Genomic DNA, 6,626 nt, shown 5'->3' with positions numbered 1-6,626 from the left:
CTGCTATTTGTTTTTAAAGAGTTGCGTTTTGGAAATACCCCGCCCCCATGTTCAAAAGTCAACCTCCTCCTCCCCAGGCTAGGAGTCCCCTCCCACTGTTCCCCTCACTCACATACACATACTCGCACACACACATGCACTCACACCTCAGCCACCCAACTCCTGAAGTTTTCAAAGCCCTCTAACAATCCTCGGAAATGAGCCTCCCACCGACCCACCCCCCACCTACCCCCCAGCAAGGTTGCAGGGCCTGGAACAATGAGCCTGTGGCTGTGGTTCTCTCCCTCCCTCAGGCCCGCAGGCTGGAGGTGCCGTTAGGACCCCCCCCCCCCAACACCACCACCTTCACCACACACACACACGCGCGCATTCACACACATACTCCAGCCGGGCCGGTGAGGAAGCGGCCCATTTCTTATGTTCTTATCACCTCACCTCTGTCTCTCTTCCTCTGACTGGCGGAGTGCAGGAAAGGGATGTTAGGGCGGAGAGAGAGCGAGAGATTGGATGGGTTTTAAAGGAGTGTAAAGGGTTGTTGACCAGAGGATATAGGGAATCAGTCAAATGTATCTGCATAGGAGAGACTTTTCCCTCTAGTTATCTTTGTCTCTATGCATTAGAATCACACACAAACCCCCACACTGACCCATATGAGTAATCCGTTTTTAAATAGATAGTGGGGGGATGAATGATGTTATGACTAGGGTTGCAACATTCCAGGAACTTTCAATAAATTCCCTGGTTGGAGGATTCCAAATTTACTGCTAATTCCCTCCTGATTCCGGGAATCCTCCAACCGGGGTTGAATTGTTAAGCAGTACAGCAGTACAGCAGTACAGCAGTACAGCAGTACAGCAGCAGCTGCTTTAAACAGTACGGCAGTACAGCGCAGCACAATACAGTAAGATGCTTCAACACTGTAAGCTATTCTGCACTAGATTTTTACTGTTGAAAACGAAAAGAAAGGAAATGTTTTTCTTCTCCATAGCAACATCGTTTTACTGTCCTTGTCTGTATCCAGGTGGAGCTCTAGTAGTGGGTTCCCTCCCTGCCGGGTGTCCATGTGATCGAAGACTTAATTTGGTGTTCTTGGCCGCAGCCAGGGACCTCCAGGGTAAATTATGAGCTGAGAGAGAAATGAAGACAGAGTGAGTGTTCACCTGTATCATCAGCAGGTGGCACTAGTTTTACACGCAGAGAGCTGACGGGGCCTTGTTTTGCCAAACTCCCTGGGGGGAGAGGTGACAGCCGCTTTGGATAGCTGGGGCTGGGGATCAACAGTCCACCAACAGAGAGGTCGCCCAGACGGGACAGGCCAGGAGGGAGAGCTCTGGTCATTACTGATCTCTGTGTTATTATGTTATTAGAGCTGTATAACTGTATATGCAGTACTGTAGTGTAAAGTGCATGTCCTGTCCATCAACAGAGGTTGTAATGTTACATGTGTTTCCAATGATAGATATGAAAAAGGGATATTGGACAGCAACCATCCTTTGGTTTAGTTTCCCTGACAGTGTTTTCAAATGCTAACATTTTCGAATTTTTGGCACAAATCCTATGCAATTCATGGTACCTGTTGTAGCATTTTGTAGCATTTTTCGCATGTTGTTTCCAAATCCTTATAAAGTATCTAAAATTGATTGTGTAGCTCAACAAATTAATTTAAAGATGATTTGGCTAATATCGGTACAATGACTTACATGGTATTGTTAGCATTAGCATTTGGAAACAGTGCCAGGGAAAATAAACCAAAGCATGGATTGCTGCCATACCTTGCCCCCAACTACTTACAGGGAAAGGAAACCACCCAAATTACAAAATTACACATTGAAGTATCTCTTTAACCTTTCACTGCAGTGGGCTACATCCGGGTCACACAGAGTATTTCTTGGTAGTCTTAAACAAATCTACTTTGAAACAAATGTATACACCTCACACACGCGGCTCTTAAGGATCCGCCCCTGTTTTTAAATGTTCGCCAAAAATGACATACCCAAATCTAACCGCCTGTAGCTCAGGCCCAGAAGCAAGAATATGCATATTCTTGGTACCATCTGAAACGAAACACCTTGAATTTTGTGGAAAAGTGAAAGGAATGTAGGAGAATATAACACTATACATCTGGTAAAAGATAATACAAAGAAAATAAAAAAACGTTCTATTGTATTTTTTTATGCCATCAGCTTTGAAATGCAAGAGAAAGGCCAAAATGTATTATTCCAGCCCAGGTGCAGTTTAGATTTTGGCCACTTGATGGCAGCAGTGTATGTGCAAAGTTTTAGACTGATCAAACGAAACATTGCATTTCTGTTCAAGATCTTGTATGAAGACTGCCCAAATGTGCCTAATTTGTTTATTAATAACTTTCATGTTCAAAATTGTGCACTCTCCTCAAACAGTAGCATGGTATTCTTTCACTGTAGTAGCTACTGTAAATTGGACAGTGCAGTTAGATCAACAAGAATTTAAGCTTTCTGCCAATATAAGATATGTATATGTCCTGGGAAATGTTCTTGTTACTTACAACCTTATGCTAATCGCATTAGCCTACGTTAGCTCAATCTTCCCGTGGAAGGGACACCGATCCCGAATAAGTTTTTAATTAGAAGACACCTGTATCATGTCAGATATAGAGTTGAAATGTATTACATTTTGAGTTTGCATCCCAATATTAAACTTCATATACATCACAGAAGACTGAAATATAACAAAACTGTTTGACATAGAAACACAGTTTTTTCCCAATCATGTTTATTAATTATAAAATTATGAAAAATATGAATTACATTCCACCCATGAGGCCACATAGTAATTTGACTGCAGGAAAGGGCTACGATGCACTGGAACGTGTCATCAAATGTACACAATTCCCTATACAGTCATTAACACAGACTCACACAGAGACCCAGACTACCTCATTAAACGTATATTGCATTTAGGAACATATGAATGTACACTATGCAGTGAAATTAGTTTCCTTGTGAAATACGATGACAAGGGAAATAGGTCGCTTTCTCTATTGTGGGTCCCATGTGGGACGACCCCTTTGGGTCTCCTGTGGGGACTCCTTCCTAAAGGATAACATCAGTAACCCGGTACAGGAGATGCTTGAAATACCCCAAGGTTGTGTGACTCTCCCAAAAGTTTTCGAACAAAGCTGGAGACAAGCTAAATGTCCAACTTTGCTTCTTTGTAACAGCCTTCCTTTTGTTCCACACATAGCCCACCCATACTGATGGTGAGATTTCTGGGCCCCACATGAATTAGATAAAAGCATCCTCTTGGTGCCTTCGCTGTTTGGATGAGGTAGGCCATGTGAGGTACTGGACCATTATAATCTAAATACATGAAAGCCCTCTAAAAAAAAACTGTCCAATTATGCACATGAGCAGTTTTCAATTAGAACTGTAGTGTTAGTTCAGTATTTTATGGAAAATCATTTAATAGAAATCTCACAAGAGAAGTTTGAGGGTAGCCTATATTAGATTATCGTTTCTCAGGGAGTGCTAAATAATAGGCATTTTCCAATAGCCATATCAATATCACTGTCCATGTTGCTGCGTGGCGCAGTGGGACACCGCTAGCAGACCGTGCTGGTGTCATGGCTGGCTGCTCTGAAGTAATATCCATTGCGTCTCACGTAAAACATTTTATGGCCTTGTCTGCTGCCTTCCTCGCCCTGCTGTAGCCCTGCTTTGCCGCTGCTGTACGACTATACATAGGTGCACGATGGGAGGGACTGCAGCGATGCGCTGGTCTGCAGGGTGTGGTGGCTGCAGCCTTGGCATGGTGGGTCTGTCTGGAACTAACTGGCAGCAGGCCCACTATTTGGGCCTTTATTTATCACTGCTCTGAATGCAGGAATTTGGTGGTACTGGGAATAGGGGAGAACCATTTTCTTGCAACCCCGGGGAACTCTTTCTTAGAGATTAGTTTGTCTTATTTGTTCCAGGAAATGAAATGTATTTGAGTGGCTTGTTAGAATGATATAGCACATCTCGCATATGTCTCAATACAGCTGCTTCTACCACAAACACAAGAACACATTAACAGACATTAGGACACTTCTCAGATCATTTAGACCTAGAATGCACTGCATTATTCTCTCCCACTCCCTGAAGTGGAGTAGAAAGTGGAGAATGATATGGGGAGACTCGAGTAATAGCTGTGACGTGGTTAGCTGATTACCAACACAATAATATAGCTCTATGGTTTCCTGGAGTTGAGGTTCAGAGACTATAGTTGGCTCTATTAGTGTTGATATAACATGGGCAAATGGTGAGAGGGTCTGTTTAGGAACCTGGGCAGTCGTGAAGTGGTATGATTAGTCCAAATGGTATTGACATCCTGCTGCCTCAGCTGTTATTATCTGCTGCCAGATCCAAACTTAACTAACATATTTCATGACTCTTTCATTGATAGCCGTTGTTTTGTTGGACTTAGGGGACTGATACAGTGCCTCTGTCAGTTGGATTGTTGTATCACTATCCATGTACAGTAAATTTGGGCCGTAACAGTGTGTAGGCCTGCGTAGTTACCCCTGGGTGAGGACATCAGACAGGGGAATGCTGCAACCCTCCACTGTGAGTAATTTAGCACCCACCTTCTAATGGGTCCTCCCTCGCCATTTAATGAGGGGGACGTCAGGTGCAGGGGTCCTATATTGATGTCCTTCCATGTGACTGTTTTGTTATTTTTTAGTTTCCATAACAACGTGACCCAGCATATATTAACCCATGCAACCCAACTCAACTCCCAAAGACAGACAACAAACGTTCACAGGATTTTTTAACCACATGATTGAACCCCCAATTTACGTCTTGGCAATAACACATTTACACAGCAGATGTGTAGACGCAAATGTTTTGTTGCGTATTATGGAAAAGTAAAGAATAGTTTTTCAGGCTGCACTCCAGCACTCAGACACCTTCAGGTTGTTGGATAAAGCAGTGGTTGTCACACACCAAGATCTGTATTGTAGCTCTATCCTTTCTTTCCTTTCTAAAGGGCACACTTTTAAACGTAATTCCCTCGTTTCAAACCATGGCAGCTCACTGGGCCTAGGAATATCTGAGGAAATATCTATTACGTCTCACGTAAAACATTTTATGGCCTTGTCTGCCTTCCTCGCCCTGCTGTAGCCCCGCTTTGCCACTGCTGTATGACTATACAAAGGTGCACGATGGGAGGGACTGCAGCGAAGCGCTGGTCTGCAGGGTGTGGTGGCTGCAGCCTTGGCATGGTGGGTCTGTCTGGAACTAACTGGCAGCAGGCCCACTATTTGGGCCTTTATTTATCACTACTCTGAATGCAGGAATTTGGTGGAACTGGGAATAGGGGGAGGATCATTTTCTTGCAACCCCGGGGAACTCTTTCTAGAGATCAGTTTGTCTTATTTGTTCCAGGAAATGAAATGTGTTTGAGTGGCTTGTTAGAGTGATACAGCACAGGGGCTGCTGGATCTCGCATATGTCTCAATACAGCTGCTTCTACCACAAACACAAGCACACATTAACAGACATTAGGACACTTCTCAGATCATTTAGACCTAGAATGCACTGCATTATTGTCACGTCTGCTCCGGCTCCTCCCCTCCGGCGTACGAGTCGCCAGAGTACTAACCACCGGTCCTGGGATTCATCATTACGCACACCTGGCACTCATCATTACACGCACCTGTGAATTATTATGATTCACACCTGGACTCCATTACCTTCATAATTTCCTCCCATTTATATGTGTCACTCTCCCAAGATCCCCCACCAGTTGGGATTGTTCTTCTGTCTTGGTGTACTGCCTTGTGTTAGTGTTGTGTTCTTGGTTTTGTTGTTTAATTAAAACGTTTCACCTGCTTCCGACTCACCGCCCCGTCATTACAATTATTCTCTCCCACTCCCTGAAGTGGAGTAGAAAGTGGAGAATGATATGGGGAGACTTGAGTAATAGCTGTGAAGTGGTGAGCTGATTACCAACACAGTAATGTAGCTCTATGGATTCTGGTACTTGAAGTTGGGGTTCAGACACTATAGTTGGCTCTATTAGTGTTGATATAACATGGGCAAATGGTGAGAGGGTCTGTTTAGGAACCTGGGCAGTCGTGAAGTGGTATGATTAGTCCAAATGGTATTGACATCCTGCTGCCTCAGCTGTTATTATCTGCTGCCAGATCCAAACTTAAAAAACATATTTCATGACTCTTTCATTGATAGCCGTTGTTTTGTTGGACTTAGGGGACTGATACAGTGCCTCTGTCAGTTGGATTGTTGTATCAGTATCCATGTACAGTAAACTTGGCCCGTAACAGTGTGTAGGCCTGCGTAGTTACCCCTGGGTGAGGACATCAGAATGCTGCAACCCACCACTGTGAGTAATTTAGCACCCACCTTCTAATGGGTCCTCCCTCGCCATTTAATGAGGGGGACGTCAGATGCATGGGTCCTATATTGATGCCCTTCCATGTTTTTATTTTTAACCTTTATTTAACCAGGCAAGTCAGTTAAGAACAACTTATAATTTACAATGACCGCCTTGGAACAGTGGGTTAACTGCCGTGTTCAGGGGCAGAACAACATATTTTTACCTTGTCAGCTCAGGGATTCGATCTAGCAACCTTTCGGTTACTGGCC

This window comes from Salvelinus alpinus, chromosome 3 (assembly GCF_045679555.1).
Source record: "Salvelinus alpinus chromosome 3, SLU_Salpinus.1, whole genome shotgun sequence".
In the NCBI taxonomy this organism is placed as follows: domain Eukaryota; kingdom Metazoa; phylum Chordata; class Actinopteri; order Salmoniformes; family Salmonidae; genus Salvelinus; species Salvelinus alpinus.
Note: the sequence above shows the minus strand (reverse complement) of the source record.